General features: G+C 41.1%; 1 long non-coding RNA gene across 1 annotated transcript; it reads left to right on the top strand.

Annotated features, from left to right (window-relative positions):
* The first annotated feature begins 524 nt into the window (after positions 1–524).
* LOC124238444 (uncharacterized) lies at positions 525–22761 on the top strand. Its single transcript, XR_006888311.1, has 4 exons — positions 525–606; positions 19457–19506; positions 21268–21430; positions 21776–22761. It is a non-coding gene; the product is annotated as an uncharacterized LOC124238444 (long non-coding RNA).
* The last annotated feature ends 259 nt before the right edge of the window (positions 22762–23020 follow it).

The raw sequence follows: 23020 nt of genomic DNA, 5'->3' as shown, positions 1-23020 counted from the left end.
ATGTTTTTGTCTATTGAAAGACACTGGCCAGTACCGGGTAGGGAAGGTGGACCAGGGGAACAAAGGTAACCTCAGTGTTGAAAGGATGAGATCTACGGGTAGACCAGGTTTGACTACTTTCAGCCTATAAAACTTCAGACTCTCTGTTGTGTCATTCCAGTTTATGTCTGGGCCAATTCCCAATGTGAATTCATGATACCGTCCTGATTTTACTGAGTATCTGCTTCCTTGTTTGGAGCGGGGTGTGTGGGGGTTAATTGTCGCAGCAGCCCACCAGGGAATGTGCGTGTTACTGTAACCGGTGGCTTGCCTTGTTAACTTGCTATACAAGAACTGGACTTTCGTATTTTGGTTAGAAAAGCTAAATCCCTCTGGTGGCCTATGTAAATGCTAACCTATGCAAAGAATGCAGACATGGGAAGGACAGGAAGCAAGCCAGGTGCTTACTTCATTCGAGCAACCCAAGCAGAGAACGCAGCTTCTGAGACTCTGAGTTAGGCTTAGTCAACCAAGCCTGCTGATCCAAGGGAGGAGAGAATCCCAGGGCAGTGGGACCAGCCAGAATTCTCCCCAGTGATCGTGGGTGTGTGGAAGAAATACAAGAGGGTGAGTCAGATGTTTTTAGAAAAAATAGCTGTCTTTGTTTTAGTTCAGAGTGTCCTTTTTCCCCAGGACTCTGATGTGAGCGCATCTGAAGGGGATGGGCTGGGGGAGAGGCGTAGCCCTGGAGAGTCAAAGCCAGCCCTTTCCTAGACAACTAAGGCTTTCTCCTCTGGGGCAAGCTTGTCTGACAGCCTCACTCTGTACGAGTTCTTTCCCAGGAGGCTCTTCAGTTCCTGAAGCAAATGGTCTCCTGGCAGACCCGCCCGACCAGGCAGCCAGCCACAGCTGAGTATCAGCAGCAAACGACACAGCTGGGACTCCTGCTATGATAAGATGCATTGGCAGCCTATCACGTGCCAGGAACTTTCAGGGATATTAGTTGATTCCTCATAAGAAAGCTATGAGAGAGGAACTGTAATCTCTGTTCTACAAAGAACTGAACCGAGGTTCCGAGAGGTTAAAACACTTGCTCGAGGTCCTTGAACTGTACTGGTAGATAGAGGATTTGAACCCAGGTATATTTGATATCAAAGCCCACCCTCATTTCTGCTACTAAACTACATTGCAGGTGAGCCTAACAGTTAGTCCTTGAAATTCAAGGCCTAGCTCTTTCTTTTTTTTTTAAATTTTTTATTTTTAAAGATTTTTTTTTCTTTTTTCTCCCCATAGTCCCCAGGTACATAGTTGTGTATGCTTAATTGTGGGTCCTTTTAGTTGTGGTATGTGGGACGCCACCTCAGCATGGCTCGATGAGCGGTGCCATGTCCGCACCCAGGATTCGAACCGATGAAACACTGGGCCACCTGCAGTGGAGCACGCGAACTTAACCACTGAGCCACACGGCAGGCCCCAAGGCCTAGCTCTTTCTACTGTTGGATTTTGTTCTTGCAGGAAGGAGGGATTGTGGGTGGCAAGATATAATGGTTAATTGTACATGTCCATTTGACTGGGTTGTGGAGTACTCAGAAATTTGGTCAGTCACTATTCTGGGTGTTTCTGCTGGGGTGTTTTTGGGTGAGATTAACATTTTAATCAGAGTAAAGCAGATTATTCCCCGTAATGTGGTGGGCCTCATCCAATCAGTTGAAGGCCTGAATAGAACAAAAAGAATGGCCTCCCCAAGCAAGAGGGAATCCTCCAGCAGACTGCCATCAGACTTCATTTGTAATATTGACTCTCCTGGGTCTCTAGCCTGCTGGCTCACCTTACAGATTTGGATTTGCCAGCCTCTATAATTCTTTATAATAAATCTCTTTATGTGTAAAAATGTATATTCTACTGGTTCTGTTTCTCTGGGGAACCCTGACTAATACACAAGGGATGGAAGAAGGGTGAGGCTTCTCCACATTGAACATGATCCCGGAGGCTGGGTCTTGAGAGGCACTTCCACCTTAATAACACCCTAATAAATTTCATTATTTTAAATACTCCTCAAAGCACTTAAAATTAAAATTTTAGCCATTTAGGGGCAGGCCCCATGGCCGAGTGGTTAAGTTCGCGTGCTCTGCTTCGGCGGCCCAGGGTTTCACTGGTTTGAATCCTGGGTGCAGACATGGCACCGCTCATGAAGCCATGCTGAGGCGGCGTCCCACATGCCACAACAGAAGGACCCACAACTAAAAATACACAACTATGTACCGGGGGACTTTGGGGAGAAGAAAAAAAAAAGATTAGCAACAGATGTTAGCTCAGGTGTGAAACAAAAAAAAAAAATTTTAGCCATTTAGAAATTAAAATTTAGAAACTAAAATGAAGGAGAAGAAATAATTTCAAACGGGAACCAGGCACGAATCTCTTTTGCCTAGGCATCTGTTTTTTCCCATATGGAATATTCAGAATTTCATGAGGCTGACCTAGATTTATATGGATAAAATTCACAATGCTCCTACAAGTCAAAGAACAATCTTACTTTGTGTGTGAGGTATACAAGTTCAGGGAAAACCCAGCTGATGAGAGAGCAACTGGAACAGATTTGGGGAAAATCATCCAATTTACACATGAATCAACACAACACACACAGAGTGTGAACGAGGCCTCTGGTGTGAGCTTTGAGCAAAGTTCTCATGGTGAGTCTTTTCCCAGTACTTTACCTCTGCTTGCCGTGTCGTCTGGGGTCACTGACATCTTTCTCTCTCTCTGTGAGTAATCTGTAAGGTATGTTACAGTAACCTGCTGTTGACCGTTCTGCGCGCTCCAGTGTCCAGGTGAATCTCTTGGAAAATATTGGGTGAAAACCCAGAGTTTATATTCCCTTAATATCCACTTAGCATGAGCTGCTGAAAACTACACCAGAGGAAAATGTTTGCACCAAAAACTCAATAGGTTTATATGAACTTTGTTATGTGGCTTGTAGGTTTTGGAAATTCAAGTTCTAAGCATTCCTCAATAATGGGAGCCAATTAACTTGACAACTGAAAGCATTCTGAGCCAATTTTTTGGCCTCGTTTTTTTTCCTCCCAACTCTTAGAGCTTTCAAATTAGTGCAGAGATGTAGTCACTAGGCGTGTGGTATGCGCGTGCTGAATTCTGTCCTTGCTCTTTTGTTTCCTTTATTTCATGAAAGTGGTTGTTCTAGGTGACTCTTATCCCCCCAACTACTCTCGAATCATGTGGATCCGTCGCTTGGACTGAGGTGGAGGGTTCGGATGTCTCCCTTCAAGCAGAGGCCTAGCTACATGAATTCCTTCAATCATTTCTAGGTTCACCAGTGAGGGTCCAAGTCAGCTTTCTAAAACAAGGACAACAGAGATGCAGGCTATTAAAGATTTTGAAGAGGAATAAAAAAAATAAAATCTCACTTCAAGTGTATTATTATAAAGGGAAGAGACAATTGCAGATTCCCATGTTTGGCTCAATGTATTTTTTTCCATAGAAATTTAGTTATAATTGATATTGAGAATCTGAATCTGAGAAGCTTAAATAAATTCTTATCAACCTAGAGTACATTTTCATATGCAATGGACTAGTGCATACTTTTAAAACACAATCTTGGGGCCGACCCCGTGGCCGAGTGGTTAAGTTCGCGCGCTCTGCTGCTGGCGGCCCAGTGTTTCATTGGATCGAATCCTGGGCGCGGACATGGCACTGCTCATCAGACCACGCTGAGGCAGCGTCCCACATGCCACAACCAGAAGGACCCACGACGAAGAACATACAACTATGTACCAGGGGGTTTTGGGGAGAAAAAGGAAAAAAATAAAATCTTTAAAAAAAAAGAAAACCACAATCTTTATATTAAATCGAGAAGATTTTATGTAGAGATCTGGATTGTATTCTATATATATAAGAGACATCTTTGACGCAAACCTCTTCATCAAGCCCCACATGCAAGCCAATGGCAAGTCCTGTTGCTTCTCTCCTCAAGGGGACCGACCTAGCTCTCCTTCCACTGCAACCACTTAGTCCAGTTCCCATCGTCTTTCCAGCTATGCGCTAGCCTCCTGATGCGTGGCTTGGCTTCCATGCTACCCCTCTTCAGTCTATTCTCTGCGTGGTAGCATGAGTGACTGCCCGGCAATGTGGATTGGATTCAACTCCAATCTCCTGTTCAAAGCCTCAGCCTACCTGACCCCTCCTCTGGCCCCTTCCCTCCTTCCTAACTATCTTCCAGCCTTCTTCACTCCTCAGGCCTTTAAATTCTATTTAAAGACCTCTCCTACAGTTTGCCCTACAAAGCACAAATATTCTTTCTCTCTTTCTCTCTGAGTGATGGGTGAGCTCTGCCTTATCTTCCAGATCTTAGCTTAGATGTCACTTCATTGGAGAAGCCTTCCTTGATTATTCAGTCTAAAATAGGTCCCTGCCTATTCTCTATCACGTGCCATGTTTATTTCCTTCCCAGCACTCAGCACACTGTGCACGTATTAAATGAAATTGTTGACTCGCTTGTCTGTCTGCACATGTGTTCTCCAAGTTCCTTGACTACAGGACTCGGCGGCCTTGTTTAGTATCGTAGACTTTGTGCCTGGAACATAATTGGTGCCCAGTAATTATTTGTTGAATGGAAGATTGACAACGCAGATAAATGAGGAAGCAGTTCACTGTTTTTAAAAAAAAAGCTCACCAGAGCTTTTCTTTAAATGGTGATCAGACTTTGGGTAATTTAACATATCTCATACACATAAATGTAACTCATATGAAAATTTTTAAGAGTCTCTGTTAAGGAGAACAGATTACTGGTTACCAGAGCAGGGGGTGGGGGGAGGGTGAAAGGGGTAAAGGGGCACATATGTATGGTGATGGATAAAAGCTAGGCTATTGGTGGTGAACACGATGCAGTCTGTACAGATACCAAAATATAATAATGTACACCTGAAATTGCATGATGTTATAAGTCAATATGACCTCAATAAAATAATCTAAAAGAAGAGTCTATCTGTGGTATATGGTGAAATTCATCTGAAATTATTTTGTGCTGAGTTGAATTCTGACGTTTCTTCGTTTGAAATACTTATATGCTTGTTACACTTTTCCTGATTTCAAAAGGAAAAAAATATATCTATTTGGATCTATCTTTTATCTTCCTTCTGCCCTTCCTTCTGTTCTTCCTTCCTTCTTCTATCTGTCTGTCTGCCTACCTACCTACTTACTATCAAACTATATCTCCCAGGCTCTCTATAACTTATTTAAACATAGAAATACCTTTTATGTTATACTAGTTTTTAAGAAAGTTTCTTGGACACTGAATTTTCTAAATCAAATTATATTTCTTACGATGTGTATTGTTTAATAGATACTTTCTCTTACTGTTGGATTGATTTTCTATTAGATATGATTTCTAATTACTATCCCCTATACCAATCTGATCTATAAATATTATATATTTTTGCTTAAAGGCACTAGAGGAAATGTTATTTAAAACAAATCAGAGAGAATTATTTTGCAAATAAAAAGTTATTAGGCAATGAGAACAATTTCCACCTCCTGCATCTGTTGATCCTTGCTATATTTATATTTTCTGGCACTGTCTTGGGTTTCCTGAAAGCAGCTCATACCTAGCTCCTCTTACTTTGTAGGATTTTCCAGCACAGATGAAAAATGTAGGTTGAGATGAAATGATGAAGAAAATGATTTGGATAGTTGTGCTTTCTATTACTTAGACTTAAAAAAAAACCAGCTCCTGTGTGTGTTTAAATCCTTGACTGGGGATGGGTTTGGAGTCCCATTCGCGGTCCAGTCGCAGGATGCCAGCCTTCTGTTGTGGGTGTTGAACTGGGGCATTTCTGTGTGCATTACTTATGCCTTCCTTGGGGTCTGAACTGAAAGCCTCGTGGATTCAGAGCTGGATTAACACTGGCATTTGAGGTATTACAGATGGAACACTGTGGAACTTTCCTTCAAATAAGCACCGTGCATGCATTTCATCTGTCTCCTTTATGTGGTTCTGTGGAAGGGCCAAAGGAAAAATATTTTGCTACTTCTGTTGAAATTAAATTACAGAATTTATATGATTATGATTTTAACGGTTTCGGTTCACACATTTGCATTAATAGATGTCTCATAATCAACTAAATTAATTTTAATTCTTTTGGCTAAAATAATGTGTTTTTTGCCTAAATCTGTTACTCAAAGGCAGGCAGGGTATCAGCTAATTGTGTTTCTTCACAGGTTTGGCTGAGCTATTCAAATGAGCCGCAGGCCTACTTATTTTATTAGCCTAAGTATTCAAATCTGATTAATATTTGGACAGTGATTAGTTAGCAGTGTGAAAAGGAGTTTTGAAAATTAGCCCTGTCATATTTTAGGAAGCAGTTTAAAAATGTAAAGTAGGATAACCTCCAAACTGTCTGCGTGCAGCAACTAGAGAATTAGCTGAATTTACCATATACCCGAAGTCAATTAGGAAAGAACAGTTGAAATGCTTGCACGTGATGTGGTCTTGTGGGAAAAACATAGCCACGGAAATCAAGAGAGATGGATTCAGATCCTGGCTCCACTCTAATTACTAGCTGGTCAACCTTGGGCGAGTTATGTAACTTCTCGGAGTTCCATTTTCTCAATTGTAAATTGAGGAGGATGAGCAACCCGACCTCATTATGATTAAATGAGCTGCATGTGTGGAAGTGCCTGGCCCAGCCAGAACAGCAAGATAGAAAGGAGGGAAAGAAATAGGAAGGAAAAGGATGGAGAAGTGAAGGGAGAGAGAACACTTTATTCAGAGGGCAGAGCTCTTGTGGGCAATATAGTCCTTCCTCCTTCTCTCCACATCCAGCTCCCCTAAAACTCCTTTTCAACTCCAGGCTGCTCCAGCCCTTTGCCTCCCAGGCCCTTTTCCCTTTCCGTGGCTGTGTTTCTCTCCTGTCGGTAGCCGTCTGCCTTTTCTGGTAGAAGCTCATAGGTCTTGCACTTAGTAGGTCTCAGGCTTCTGCTGATTCAAATCTGCATCACAAAGTCCCAGAGCAGAGACAAGGACAGAACTCCCCAATGGCCTCTCGGTAAAGGGACAGGGGACGCAGTGAATCCCCTGGATGGGCAAAGCTCGCCTCCTCATTTTCCTTGTCTTCCTGCTTTATTTTATTTTTAATTCAGACCAGAACAATGTGACCTACTTAATTAACTCTTCACACGCTGATGGCTTTTTAGTAAGTGGATAACTGAGAGCGTCGAGGCCACAGCTGTCCCACAGAAACATGATGCTAGCCACGAATGCGAACCACGTGTGTAATTGTAAATTTTCTAGTAACCACATGAAAGTAAAAAGCAACAGGTGAAATTAATTTTATAACGTATTTGACCTAATATATCCGAAATACATATTATTTCATTATGTGATCAATATTATAAATTTTTCGTGAGATATTTTACTCCTTCCCCCTTTTCTTTTGCACATCTCAATTTGGATCAGCCACATTTCAAATGCTCAATAGCCGCTTGTGTCTAGTGGCTGTTGCATTGCACAGGGCAGGTTTACACAAGTTCTCTCTCTCCTCCTCCCTTCCCTCTTTTAAAGCTGTCTGAGAATTTTAGAAATAAGCTAAGTCATCGATCCCAAATTCTTTACATCAAGAAAGTAGGACCCTGAAAGACAAGGTGAATTGTCCAGCATATTGTCCAGCGGGTTAGTGCCACAGTTAGAACTTGAACTCCATTCTGACTCAATTCATCGTTGTTTCCAATTAAACAGCGAACTTATGAATTAATTTTTTAAATGAAGATATTGGGGCTCAGATAAATGAAGTTAGAGTACATCTCACTGGGAGGAACGGAAAAATTCCTCAAAGAGCAAAAGGACAAATTCTTGACAGAATCATGTGACAGGGTGGGTAATGCTCTGGCCCTGTTAACACCATAAGAAACTGTTCTGAATTTTATGGAAGAAGAAACCTGGAGGACCGGTTTCTCATGGGAAAAAAAAATCTTTGTAAAAACCCGTCAGTATTTCATCCTCAGATTGATTTTAATGACACTTGCAGTATATTGCGCTGTGCCTGGCCCATACAATCTCCTCAAAACATTTGCTAAATCAATTTAAACACTTAGTAAATAGAATGGAAAACTGAAACTAGAAGAAATGTTGGAAACCGTTTAGTGTAAACTTTACATACGGTAATGATGGTAAAGTGCCCAAGAACTCAACAAATTTTAATACTTTCTCCATCCTTTAAATATTTCAGATGAGAGAAGAAGTGACTTGCCTGAGGTCACACAGCTGCTAATTTGTAGAATTCACACTCTGTGTACTGCCTAGTGATTTTTTAAAAACATGGTTTCAACTCCTCTGATTAGACAGAATTGAATCTACAGCTTAAGCCATGTCTTGTGAATGGGGGGAGTTTAGAACCTCAATGTATGGCATCTAAATTGGAAATTTGGGAAAGCATTTGCTGAGACTGAGAGAATTGTCTATTTCTTGAGAGTGTTATTACAAAGCTACAGAAATGCAATTATTTTGGATTTGTTTTAGTGCTCTTGTATTTTTAGAATCTCCCTATGAACACCTCCCTTGAGGAATATACAGCATTTGGCATGCCGAGCTACCTCAGGATGCCTTCAGCAAACGCAGCTGACAGCTTGTCAAGACGTCTGGATTTGTGTGTGTCTGAAAAGGCCCAGGTGCTTATTCAAGATATTGTTGCTTTTTGACTCTTCGGTTTGACTAATATTTTCCCTCTTTCTTGAGCCTGAAAACCTTCATAGCACTGACCCTGGACAACTGTCAGGATGGACTCGTTTCTACCCAAACACACCGCTAGGCCCCGGACTGCCAGTTGTTCAGTAGTGACCCTGCGTTCCAGAGGGTATGTTTCTAGAAGTGAGGGCTGTGGCATCAAGGGCTGTGGAGTGGCATACGTGCTGAGAAATTTGATGAAATCAGGACACCATATAACTTGGTCTAGTGCAGAGATGTTGCTCTGAGAAGTGAGGTGGAAGAAAATATCCCCAGGATAAAAAGAGAACAGGATGAAAAATCCTGGTTAAAAAACAAGATATGGATTTTGCCTTCCCAGACAGATTGTTAAATAGGCTTTACTTGTTAAGTGGGGTCTGGTAATGAAAGTTGACAGGATATTAAGGTTATTTCAGGTTCTACTGTCTCCCAGGGTCACATAAGCCTTCTGTTATACATGGTAATCCTTCTTGGCATTCCTGCCAGGAACTGTCTAAGTAGGGCAATCGGTTTAGTTTGCACCCTTCCCTTTACAGTTTAGTTGAGACGCAAAACCTACCAATTAGCAGAATATGCATTGAAAGTCAAGTGATGTTTTTCTATTTTAAAGACATAGCACCAAAATTTGTGATTAATAAATGATGACTCCAACTGCTGTTTCCTCAGAAATGCAAAGCAAAAAGAAGAAAGCAATACCTTCCTCCTCTCCCCATTTCTTTTTTACATGTGCATGTGCACGCACGCACATGTGTACATCTGTGGAAGTAGTTTTATAAACCATATGATGGATTTAGCATCATAGACTGGAAAACCGGTGGGCTTCTGCCAAGCCAGCTCATATTCTATCTTTCTCCCCCTTTCTTGTCTGCAAACTCCCTACCGACTATCCCATTAGCTATGGGAAGGGAACAACATCACAAAGAAAATCCTGGAGATGTAATTAAATCTTGGTGAAGAGGAGATTGCAGAAGTGTGCTTCTAGAACTTTACATTAGTAATTGTGTTGTGTCCTCACCAACAGATCTTATTCTGGACTATTCCTTGAAGGAGTTGTAAACTTCTTGTAGGTATAAAATAACTAGAACAACCTATTCTGGTTGTTGTTATTAAAATTAAACCCTAAGTTGATTGCTTTCTGTACAACTGATGACAACAGCGGCAAAAGCAAGAACTCTGGAATTCAACTGATTCAGTTAGAATCCCAGCTTTGCCATTTACCGAATGTGGGAACATAAGGAAGTTACTTAACCTCTCCAAGCCCCAATTCCTCCTGTGTAAATAGGAATAGTTGTACCTATATTTTAGGAGTCTTCTAAAGATTAAGTGAAATAGGGCACACAATGTTTGGCTCTATAATTGGTGATCTATTAACGGCCACTATGGTCATGATGAAAATAAAACAAAAATTCAAGATTTGTTGTATTGAATTATTGCCACCTCTTGTCCATTTCTTGAGTCTTGGTGACATTATGCAAAGCAAGGGTGCTATATGCAGAAACCTAAGTGGTCAGTACAGAAGAAAAACATACCTCTTTGTATCCACATCTATCTTTGAGTAAAGCTATAAAAGTGAGTTCCATTCTCTTCTCTTTTGATAAAAGCAAAATGTACTCCCTCTAAGTGGCTATTAGAGGGCCAATCCCTGTACAGCCCATTCTATATAATAAGCACTCAAAACTCATTCACTCTATAATGGCTTAATATTTTCTGTACACTAGCAGTGGTGTAGGCTCCTAATAAAACATTACTCTCGAACCTCTGAATCTTTGAAGCAGATGTTTTCCTAACATCGTGTAAATACTCCAATCATCTCAAACTGCTGGGATTTCACCTTTGTACCGTTTTTAGAAATGTGTCCATTGAGTAATGGGCCTGTCTAATCTGTTTGACGTTTATTGGAGCTCAAAGTGTAGCAGGGTTGGGAGATGCAGCAGAGCACATTCTAAATAAATCAAGGGAAGAAAGCAGACTAAATCACAAGGGGAAATTACAGTGTCCAAATCATTTATACACTGGTGATTACCATTTCACCTGGGTCCAACTGATGTCACACGAGAGTCTCCAAAGCCCTAGGAATCATTCATCAATTCGACCAAACCTGTTCATCCGTGGGTCCACACTGAAATCAACCAATGTGGTGGAGACTTACAATAGGCTTTGGACAGAAAGATTAATTAGTGATGAGAAGGAACATGTGGAGAAGAAAATGAACTGGATTTGGAGGGCGTCTGGTGCCATTTCTGCTATCAGCTAGCCGTGTGACCTTAGGGAAGTCACCTTATATCTCTGGGCCTTAGTTTCTTAATAAGAAAATGTACGTATATCTATGTATGTATTTTGGGGAGCATGTGTATGAGATTGTGATTTTCACAGTTTTGAAAGGATCAGAACCCCTATTTAAAATGCTGTCTAATTCAGAACTCAATGTAGAAAACTGATAAAAGCAGAATTTATGTATTTGGGGACAGGGACCCAGAGCAGCCTGGACTTCCACTCATATCCCGGGGCAGCTCTAGGTAGACTTTCACAGACACCGTGAGTTCTTGGACTATGTGTGATTATGTGATCTGTAAAGTCTCACCAACTCTAATTATATTTGAGTCTGTGGCAAATTCCTCCACCCTCGAAGATAAAATGTTAGACTTATGAAAATAACTGATTAATTTTTAATTGATTAATTAATTGTCAAATTACACAAATTTATCAAATTATTTATTAACGTAGTTTGGTGTCAAGTCTCATAAGTTAGTGGTTTAAGGTCTTGTATTTTTCACTAATTTCAAGTCTGGATTAATACAAATGACTCTTGTGTTTTGCTTCTACCACCTTTATTATTCTTGTAACCAGTGGCCAAACTGTGGTGTTCTTTTTAAGCTGTAAGCTCCTTAGAGTGTCTGTTTTCAGTTAGGATGGAGAAAATCCCAGGAGACCACTGCTCTCATCCTAACAATGAAAATAAGTTGGCTTCTACAAAATCATAGATTTGTTTTTAACCCATCAGGGACTTGAGGGATTCAAAAAAACCTAAATGAATCAAATTCCAGGAAAGACAAGTTCTTCCTAGGAGAATACAGGGAGACCCAGAGATGCCTTCATTCTGGTGCAACGGTGGGACGTGGAGTGAGTCTGACACAGATGGAGGTAAAGAAAAACCGGGCAAGCTTTTAATGCACTTTTCACAGTTGCATGTGGGGTGGCAGAACGAATTGGGATCCTGAGAGCTGCAGGTATAGAGCAAGTCTGTATGTACCCATCAGCCCTCGCACATGAGCTTTTTCCAAGTACACAGGGTAAACTATGAAGACTGGAGGCAGAGAAGGAGAGATGAGAGGGAGAGATGACTCTGAGCACTGGAGTCTTTCACCAAATTAAAGTGGAAGCCTGCTGAAGTCAGGGGAAGGGCAGCGGGGCAGAGGGAGATCTCCCAGGCACAGAATGCCGGGTGGGGCTGCAGAGCAAATCAAATTCCCCAGCAACTTAAAACTAGAGGCTAGGCTGTAAAACAGAAAGAGATCTCCAGAGTCTCACAGGTTCTCAAAGCCCAAGGCACCCTGAAAGGAAAGTCCCCATCCTGCCCACAAATAATAGGAAGCCAATGGTGAACTGAATATACTGTGAAAATTACAAGGCCCTCAGCTAAGGTTAGACTGAACTAGCGCAGAACACTAGTAGCCTAACAGCAGAAGAGAGAGATCCTTTCTGGGGAGAGGGGAGAGGCGAGAGGGTACAAATATTGTTTACTTCCGTCTCTGCTACTGTTTTACATATAATGTCCAGCGTTCAATAAGAAATTACAGGATGCAAAGAAACTGGAAAATATTAACCACAATCAAGTGACAAAAAGCAGTAGGAGCAGATCAACACAGTCCTCGGTATTACAGTTCTCAAAAAAAGAACTTGAAGATAACCATGTAGGAGCAAAGACAGTCTTTTCAGCAAATGGTGCTGGAAGAACTGGACATCCGTGTGCAAAAAAATGAATCTAGTCACAGATCTTATACCATTCAAAAAAACTAACTCAAAACGAATCATAGACCTGGAAGTAAAATGCAAAACTATAAATCTCCTGGAAGATCAGATAGGAGGAAACCTAGATGACCTTGGATATGGTGATGCCTTTTTAGATGCAATACCAAAGACACAATCCATGAAAAAAATTGATAAGCTGGAATTCATTAAAATTAATACCTTCTACTCCACAAAAGACAATGTCAAGAGAATGAGAAGACAAGCTACCGAATAGGAGAAAATATTTGCAAAAGACATGTCTGATAAAAGACTGCTATCCAAAATATACAAAGAACTCTTAAAACTTAACAATAAGAAAACAACTCTTTTTGCTTGAGGAAGATTGTCACTGAGCTAACATCTGTGCCAGTCTTCCTCTGTTTTATGTGGGATGCCACCACAGCATGGCTTGACAAGCCGTGCTAAGTCAGCACCCAGGATCCGAACCTGCCAACCCTGAGCCACTGAGGCAGAGCATGCAAACTTAACCACTGCATCACTGAGCCAGCCCCTGGTGCCTATTGTTTTATGTTTGCTGGAATATATAGTAATTAACATATCATGTCCATGATACAAGCTACTTCTCGCGTGTTATTTTCCCCTAGAACTCAAAACTAGAACTCTTCCCTGTAAGCAAAAATAATCGGGATCAAGCACACAACAGATGAATTTAGCCGTCTGCAAAAATAACGCCATCTTAGAGAATGGTTGGTAAATAAGTTGTGGAGAAGGCTTGGGGAATACCCTGGTCCTATCAGAATCACAGTGGTCTATCTTTAAAAATTAATGATAACTAAAGAAGCTGCAAAATTACCCACTGAGGCATAACCTGTCCATCTGAAATATTTAGGAGTCATATTTATTTACTATTATCTGCGATATCTACCTTTGGCCCAAGATTTGCAATTTGCTTGACGGCAAAGACATGACTCTTTCCTCTTTGTTTTAATCTAGCATCTAGCATGGGGCATATCAATGCTTTAAAATCTCCCTGGGTAATTCTAGTATGCAGCCAGGTGATTTTAATATACCTGCATGCTGAATAACATAATTGAAGTAACATCTCATATAAGACACTCTCCTTAAACTGAGCATTCAAAAATCTTTTTTTCATTCCATAAGTATTTACTGAAGGCTATCTGTGTGCTCAGCACTGAGCAGGTGCCCAATAGGAAGAGAACAAATATAAGGCATGGCCACTGTCCTCAAAATGCTTACCGTCCAGTTGGAGAAACAAAACAAACACATGTAAAACAATTGAGCAAAACACAAGCTGTGGACCATGTGCTCCTGAATGGAGTGGACTAACTATATATTTTATAAAAATTCAGCAAAGCAGAAAATCACTGCAAGCTGGAGTAGTCAAGGTTGGCTTTCTCAGAATTGTTTTTTTCTTCAAATAAAGTATTCTGAAAGTACTAAGAAAATTCTTACTTGGAAGAGCCAGATCTTTTATTCCTCATTTTAAGATGGATCAATGGAAAACTTGAGAATTCGTTTAGATAGTACACTCAATGATTTCCTTGAAGTGTTTCTATAGCTGACTTACTAGTCTCTTCAAAGTCTGGGGATTCTGTTGCTGGCAATTAAAAATTTTTTGTGCTTAAAAAAAAGCATATCTGATACCATTATTATTATTATTATTATTTTATTAGAGATGAAAAAAGAGGGATATCTGAGATCCAACACTAATTTTTAAGTGTTTTACTTTTTGGAAGCCCAAGAAAGTTTTGCCACAAACACATCTCCGTATTTTTCAACATATGCATTTATTAGGGGAAAATATTTAGTCCACATCTTCCAGATTTGTTTTAACCTAAATAGTGCTATGTGAAAACTATTCAATTTTGAGACATGTTCAGCTTTTCAACAAGCTTGTAGGGCTATTTATTTATTTACTTATCTGTTGGAAAACCAAGACATTGTTTTGCTAGGGCTGGTGCAGTTTGAGACCCAACGGGGCTCCAGATCAGAAACGTGAGCAGAGCCCGCTTCCCACTTCCAATTTCAGGTCCCTCCCCAAATGCCCTTTGTGAAGCCTGCACACTTGTGTGGTGGCCTTGCCTTCCCCAACAATGGTGGAGGGAGGCCTCTCTAAACAGAAGCAGAGGCGCAGCACAGCTTGTTCAAGGAACAGCAGCATCTGCACTTAGGGCCTAACGTGCCGAGCAGTTGTCAGCGTTACTTGCCCCCAACTTGCCTTTGGATAGAAGTAAACAAGCGTGGACGTTCAACAGAGCGTATTTGAAACTGACCTCTGAGGCCATCTATTTTAAGCAGATAGTAATTTTGCAAAAGGCCTGGCCCCATTCCAAATGTTTATTTAGTGTTGAACAGCCTCCAACTGGCTGGTTGGTCTACTTTTTTGATGGTGTTGAAAATATTAAGAAAGATACCAATAATAGATGCCAGATATGCACTCATCTTGGTACCTAGCGATTTGTTTTGTTGGATACCAGAGCAAAAATTCACTTTAGGGAGAAGGCGGAAAATAACTCTGGCTATGTGGCAGCTGGTTTTGTGGCTACCACTATTCCCTCCACGGCTCACACCCCAATGTTAACTTCATTTAGTGCAGACATATCCTGTGGCCTTCTAAGTTCCCGCCAACACAATTCTTTCTCATACAACGTGTACTACGTCCAAGGCACTGGGCTAAGCTTTCTGTACCTGATCTTCTCTTGTCCTCATGATGACCTTGAAAAAGCAGGTGTCATTACCCTCATCTTAGAGATGAGGAAACTGTAGTTCAGAGTCCTCTAATTGTAAGTTTGAAGTCAAGATTTGACCTAAGATCTGTCTGATTCCAGAAGTTACTCTCATTTCATGAAAGATCCATAAACCATATTAATCAGCTTTCCCCTCCCCCATTGTATGTGCTTATATTGTAGCAATTCTTTTTCCATCTACCTATCTCTGATATGAATTCTGGCTCTGGGATGTGAGAAAATGAATGCCTAGGGATGAATCTTCTATTTTTTCGTAAGTGGTAGCAATTTTATTGTCCAAGCACAAAAGAAAGAGCCCTTCATGGCATTGTACATGTGACCATATTTTCCTACACACATTTAGAAAAAAACTAAAAAAAATACTAGTCTTGCATATCATTCAGCCTCTGCTTGCTTACCTTGGTGCTCCAAAAGTCACTTTGCTCCTAGAAGGGATGTCTCTGAATAGAACCTTGGGTTAAAAAGAGTTGTGGGTTCAGTTAATGACACAGTTGACTACTGAACTTGGTCCTGTTGTGGAGAAGGAAGACTTACTGAGTCTTGTTCTATTACCTGGTCTTGTGACTCTTTCACTGAGGGAGACGAAGAGTCAGTTCTGACACAGCTCCGTGGACTTGCCGTTCCTAACATCTAGAGTCACCTCCAAATGACAAACCATTGTAAATGAAAATACCAAGTGTTCCTGTACTTGTAAGTCACATCCTTCTTTCTGTAATCATCTTGGAATTACTTTCCCAGCCGCGAAGTTCTGCGTCGGTGCAAATCTTTTCCTCTCACCAGCACTTTTAGGAACTTGAGGAATTGCTGAAGGTAGGGAGAAATTTTAGGAGAGCTAGATTCTAATTAACTTCCCCTCTAATTAACTCTGTCACCATTCCTTTGTGAATGCAGCTGAGACTCAAAGGGAGGTGCTGAGGATGGCAGCAGCCCAAGTCCAAGAGGCTCACAGAATGTTTCGCTCTCCACAATTTTAAAGCAAAAATCATTCTAGGGATATGAGTGGTATGAGAGTGAAGGGGTGAGTTGGTGATTTTTTAGACATAAACTGAAAATTATCTTGCTCCACAGAACGAAGAACTTTTTCCTATATTAGCAAACACATTCTCTCAACATCTCCATGATGTCCATGCCTTCCTTTCCATGACATTTAATGGTTTAACACTGGATAGATGGTGATTAAATTTTCCAGGGCTGCAAATCTCTCCTCTCTCCTCCAGTCTCTCTTTTGTCCCACAAACTTGATTGCTCCATAGCCCTGGAATGCACTTTCCTGGTTCTTGGCTGTTGTTCGTGATGTTTGCATTTTCTAGGAATGCTTAGTTCTTTCCTCTTTGCCTACTGAAATCTTTCCTATCTTTTGAGGCATATTCCAAACATCACTTCCTCTGATAAGGTGCTCTGCACAAAATAACCCACCAATAAATAGTCATTGATGAATTTTCTTGGTTATTCTTGCAGTGGTTAACAGTTTTTGCTTTTGCAAAATACATGGACTTTCCATTCAATTTCAGTCTTTTCTAACTCTCATTCCAATCCTTTCTCCCACTTGAGTATGATCTTTCCGGTCAAGGGAACTCTCTTTGTACTCTCCATAATCTTTCTCTTTGACTACTTGACTCTGTTTTCTCCTCTAGGGAGACTCTGCATTTTGAGATCTCACTGACTTTGCCTTTGAAATCCTCCTTATAGCACATGCTCTCATTTTCCTCTTATTCTCTATTCCCAGTTTCAATCCTAGCACATAGCATAGTTGTTGTTACTATGGAATTCTCTTTCAACATTTCTCCTCTCCTTTTCCTTCTGCAAAATTCACCTTCAAGTGTTGTTTCTCTTCCCCAAAGTCACTTTCCTTTCCAATTGTCAATTATGTGTCCCACTTACCTTAGTTGAGTGTGTTTCTGTAACATTGCCTTTCTCCCTCTCCTGCCTGCAACCATTCCCTTCAAATAGCTAGACAGTTCGTGTTCCTACCCTGGTTTTGCCTTCTAAGAGTTTCTGCTGCCTCTTTTGAATACATTGGCCAAATGCTCCCAGTGGTCTGTCCCCTCCTGCAGGGCTCATACTAATGGAGCTACGATTGATGCCCACCCTCAGAGGAACCACATAAGAGCTCAGAGCCTGAGGCAAAACATGAGTTCAGCTGTGTCTCAGTTCCACCGCCATGCAGCTGCTTCCCTTCATCTGCTGTGAGTCCCTGGGTACAACCTGCCAAGACCACTGCCCACCCAGGTTCTTAACCACTTGATGAGATCATTTTTGGTTCTAAATTGTCCTTTTGTTTCCTGATGTCTCTTTGAGCTGCTTGTTGACATGTCGTCTGCCCTTCTTTGTGCCTGACCATTGCAGCCTTGAGTTCCCCCTTCCTGGCCTCTTGTCTGGACTGCCGCCTTCTTTCTCATACTGCTTGTTGGGGCCGCAGATTCCCCCTGTCTGGTCAGGCATCTTGTTTCTGAGAATGTGGTTTACCCTCACCTTTACTACCCACTTAGTTTGTCAGGCCCTGCCTGACGCCCTGAGCCTCTGGCTTCCGTTGCCAGTATGGATCCTCATCCCAGAGCATTTTCCTGACTGCATATTGAGCACTTATTTTAAACAAAGCATTGTGTAACATGTGTCAGAGATATAAGCATGAGGAATAGAAGTACTTTCTCTCAAGGAGCTTACAATCTAATGGAGGGATTGTCAGGCTAATTTATTTGTGACAGGCAGACTGTGATGAGCTCCCTAAGTGAGATTCAGGAAAGGGAGAGATGAAGCCCAATGTGTGTGTGTGTGAGTGTGTGTGTGTGTGTGTGTTGGGGGCAGGGTGGTGATCAGGACAGTTTTCTTGGAAGAAGTGGCACATAGGACTGATTTAAAGGTGGAAAGGGTCATAACCAGGGGGGGTACATGTTTGGAGGGAAAGTGAAGTTAAGTTTGGCCAGACCTATGGTCATGTTTCTCAACAGGGTTCCGTGACTGTCTGGTGCCTTGGATGCTAAATGTCCTACTTAGTAAATGACAGTATGACCTCCAGTTACTGAGACAAACAAACACAACTCTGACACAATTTCTAAATGCCCTGGGGATGGTACCATCCTCCTACGCAAACCACTGAACCACAGGTATCAAATGATAAAATCCAGAAAGATCTGCTCATCTGAGGAGTTTATGTCTAGTAGGACTCAGTGGGAAGCCACCCACAGTCTTTGATCATGGGATAGAGAATCTAAGATACTCTTTGGAAAGAATTAGAATATTACTGTGGCAGTGAAATAGAGGACAGCAAACAGGAGAACTGGATGCAGGGGAGAGTTAGGAGGCTGCTGTTGCAATAATCTAAATAAATTATGCTGGATTCAGCCTAGAGATCCCCTTCTTAGGATAAGGCAACCAATTGGATGTGGAGGTCATGGCGAACTGAGGCGATAGTGATCCCCAGGTTTTGAACCTGATAACTAGGAGCACAGAGGCACCACTGACCACAATGGAGAGGTCAGAAAGAAGACATGATTTCAGGGAAAGACAATGAGTTCAGTTTGGAGCATCTTGTATTTGTGCAGCCCAGGGGGACATGAATGACTGGAGTGGTGCCACGAAAGACCAGCAGTTACTTAATGAATACAAATGATGCTACTCGAAAGTCTATTTTTCAAGGTCTTTAAAACAAATTATTTCTTAAATAGGCCCATCACACATAGCCACCCCCTAAGTCACTCTGCCTCAGCCACCCTCCTCATCTTTTCTTCTTCCTTCCATGCTTTCTTCTTTCTTTCCTTCCTTCCTTCCTCTCTCCCTCCCTCCCTTCCTTGCTTCCTTCTTTCCTTCCTTTCTTTCTCAACATTGAACATAAGTAAACTTCATCCCAATTCACATCAGCATGCTCCCAAATGAAATTAGCATTTTGAATTAGTGAAAGACGGAGACTTTAAATAAAATATTAGGTAATGGATGTATCAGGAATGAACTAAAAAAGATGCAAGCTTTTCTTACTGATTTCAGTTTTATTCCCTGGTGTCTCTCACTGCAGGAAGGTCATGAGCAACACGGCACCGGCACATTGGATCCAGAATTGCTAAAGTAAGTTTTCTCCTCCGGTGGAGTCCCTAAGGAGGCTGAATCCGGCTGAGCTGTTCAGGGTTTCATATTCTTCCCCTAAGTAAATTAAATCACGAGCACATCTCATCACAGAGGCCGGCACAAAAGCCTGCTATACCTTTTTGGCAAGCAATGCTTGAAATGAAGCTTTTAGAAATGCTAAAAGCCTGCCTACTCCAGCCATCTGTGGGATGGTCCAGCTGTGTCCGTGGCTGGGTCTAGGGGTGAGGGGAGACAGGCTTATGGTGGCAAATTTCATCCACGTGTGAGCCAAATCGAGTCCAAATGGACTCCTATCAACATTGTCTCTCTTTTGTTCAATAACTTGAGTAATCATTCTCTGAAGCAGCCAGCGATCCTATAGGGTATTTGCATGGAGAGAGTGGCTATCTAACCTTTCTTCCCCCAAACTTTGAAAGTGTTTTAAATGTGAGAGTAAATGAATACAAATAGGAATGTGTTGGGAAGATACAGTAGGGAAGCCTTCTGTGGTTCTGCGAGCCGATACAAATGCTGCCTTAATTAGAAAATCAATCTTGCTGTCCGGCTGATTGATTGCAATTCTCCGCTGGAGGTGGGAAACAGAGTTGAGTCATGACGAGATAATTTTTTCCTATTACTAAAAGGAGGCCTAATGTACATCTCTAAGCAATTCAGTGTGAAGAACTTGTTAAAAACACGCCACCTTTTCCCTTTTGTTAATTGAATCTTTGGGGGAGGGGAGGAGGAATAACATATTTCGCGGTTGTGAAAACTCTTACTATTTTTTTTTTCTTAAGGATACCTGAGTTCTGAGAGGTGATTTAAAAACTCTCTTCTAAGAAATGGAAATGTTTGTGTGGGGAGGAAGATGGATGTCTGCTCATTGCATCCACGGAACACTGGCTTAAGAGAGAGGGTTTATATTGCTGGAGGAAAGGATTCACTTTGTTGACGATCGGTTCACACTTTTTGGTGTGCACAATGTGCTCATGCAGACACAGTGTGAGGATAAAGGCCAGATATTATCTCCTTTGCTCAAATGAGGAAACAGGCTCTAAGAGCTCAACCTGACCAGGGCCACATGGATAGGCAGTGGACGAGCGTGAAATGATGGCAGTCTGTCCCCCAAACCTTTGCATTTCCCGCCACACCACTCGGCTTCTTAGGGAAGACAATGATGGTAGCTGACCTTGATGTTTTCTCTCTCTTTCATCATATTGGTTCTGTGGTCTGATCTGCTTTTCATGCCCCACCCTGTACATATCTTTAATTCAGAACCAAGGTCTTGATTGAACAGAGTTTTCACACTTCTGATCTGCATTTGTCACCCTTCAGTCTTGAACATGAAAAGCATTTCTGCCTCAGAGTGCCATCGACTATGGAGTGCCATCGACCGTCTCTCTATTGCTTTAAGTATTCCTTGTTTGTCATTTCACAAATCTGTATAATGACGCAGCTGTAGCTCTCTTCCACGAAGGATGATCTCTACTGACTTTTTCCAGCAAAAAAGCCTCTTAGAAATGCCTGCTGCAACCAAGTTTGGAAGGATTTTAGAAACCTTCCTAGCTTAAATGATACCAAGAAAAAACAATCCAGGTCTGCGGGATCCTAGAAGAATCTCCTCGATTACTCAGAAACCTTTCCCTTCGGTTCTTTCCTGTCCCCCAGTATCTCCATTATTCCCTTTGTTTCACCCCAGTCCCCTCCCCAACCCACACTGGCCTTAATCTTAAGCTAAAATGTTTTCTCTCTCTTGTTTAGGTGAAGTTTTGCTGTTCAACCATTTCACGCACTCTGACATGTGGATTACATTTGTAATATTTAATCATTTCCAAAAAGCCTACAGCCAACACCAAGCTTATTAGTGAAATGGAACCTGCATTCTTTGGGCAATGTTCATCAAAAACATTGTATGAGAAACATGGTGAGGTTTGCTTATTAAACTCAAGAGAGATTTTTTGTTGCAATGGTCAAAGACGGAAAGAATAATTAAATTATGCGGATAGTTTTAAGATCTCATTTTGGGTTTTTCACTTCAGCATAATGAACTTATTTTTTATATAATGCTACAACTATTAAAATAAATCCTTGAAGATAGATCTAGAAAAGACATCAGCCATTATTCAATGAAACCCACCTAACTAAAAGAAAAAAGAGAGGGAGTGACTTCTCTAAGATCGTGCATATGGAAACCTCTGACTTACAAAGGACACGCATATCTTGTAAGGAGCTTTTATTTGAGATACCTGTATTTTCTCTGATCCTCTAGATGTGGCGCTAAAACACAGTGGAATGGCTTAAGTGTTGGAAGCAGAAAGAAGAAGAATGACTAAGTCCAGAGCCTTTGAGAATTGTGTGTGTCTGTGTTTTAAGGAAAAAAAATCCAAAGAGAACAATAAAATGTCTACGTAAAAGTTCAATGCATTGTGGACTTCTACCACTGCTGTGTGGAACACAATTCACCTATTTTTGGGCAGGGTATAATTATTAGGACTTTATTTCCTGAGCCAAAGGTCATGCCACTCAACTCATCTTATCAATGAGGAGACTGAGTCTCAGAGAAGGTAGATCCCTTCCCCAAGGTCACACAGATGACTCGGCAAATCCAGGAGATCATTCCTGTTTGACTCCAACCTTTATGATCTTAATCTGCTAAGTACAGTATACCCTGTGTCCTTATGAACATAGAAATAAACTTACGGAAAAAAAGAAACATGATACTTGAATTTGACATTGTCTTAGGAAATATGCTGCCTCTGGTTTTATGATGAAAGTCAACTGTTAAGAAATAAGCTGAAAACTGATGATGGTTGAGTTTCTTTTGCTCTGAGGCTTGGTAAAACTCATAAAATATAGTTGATTCTCAGAAAAATTTCCCCTGTAAGCATTGAGCTGTAAAGATGTTAAAAATGTATTAAAATTCTGAGATAAATTAGCCACGGCTTTATGACACGATAATGTTTTCAAATGTCCGAAGTTTTTTGGAGGGCTTCACTCTTCGGTGGTATTTCTTTAAATACAAAGAATTGCATAGAGAGGCTTGAGATAAGAATTCCTACCTTAAGCTGCTTCCTTACCCTTTGTGCTTTGGTTTTGAGAGATATTTGGGGTCCACTGGCTTTGTTTTATCAGTGACCTTGCAAAGACACTTAAGGTAAAAATAATGACAGAATTGACTTAGAGTATTTGAGGTTTAGGAGGTGGGGTTTGACAAAAACATAGCCTATTGGAGAGCAAAACTGGATTGCTTCAGGAATCCCTGGTAATTTCTTGCATGGTCTGCTGGCTGAAAGAGACAGGCTGAAGCCAATCATGCTTAGGAAATACTTGTTCACATTTTGGGAATTGGCAGAGGACCTTTCTGTTAGACTGGAATTTTCTCCATCTGTGGTTTTCTGTTTATTTCTAAGTAATTCCAGATAACAATGGTAAATCAAAAAATCCGACAATATACCCTTTAAGTATCCTAGTTTTATGCAAATATAGATGCTATCATGTTAAAAGAATGTAGATT

Source organism: Equus quagga, chromosome 4, assembly GCF_021613505.1.
Source record: "Equus quagga isolate Etosha38 chromosome 4, UCLA_HA_Equagga_1.0, whole genome shotgun sequence".
Taxonomy (NCBI): Eukaryota; Metazoa; Chordata; class Mammalia; order Perissodactyla; family Equidae; genus Equus; species Equus quagga.
This window is presented reverse-complemented; position numbering and strand designations above follow the sequence as displayed.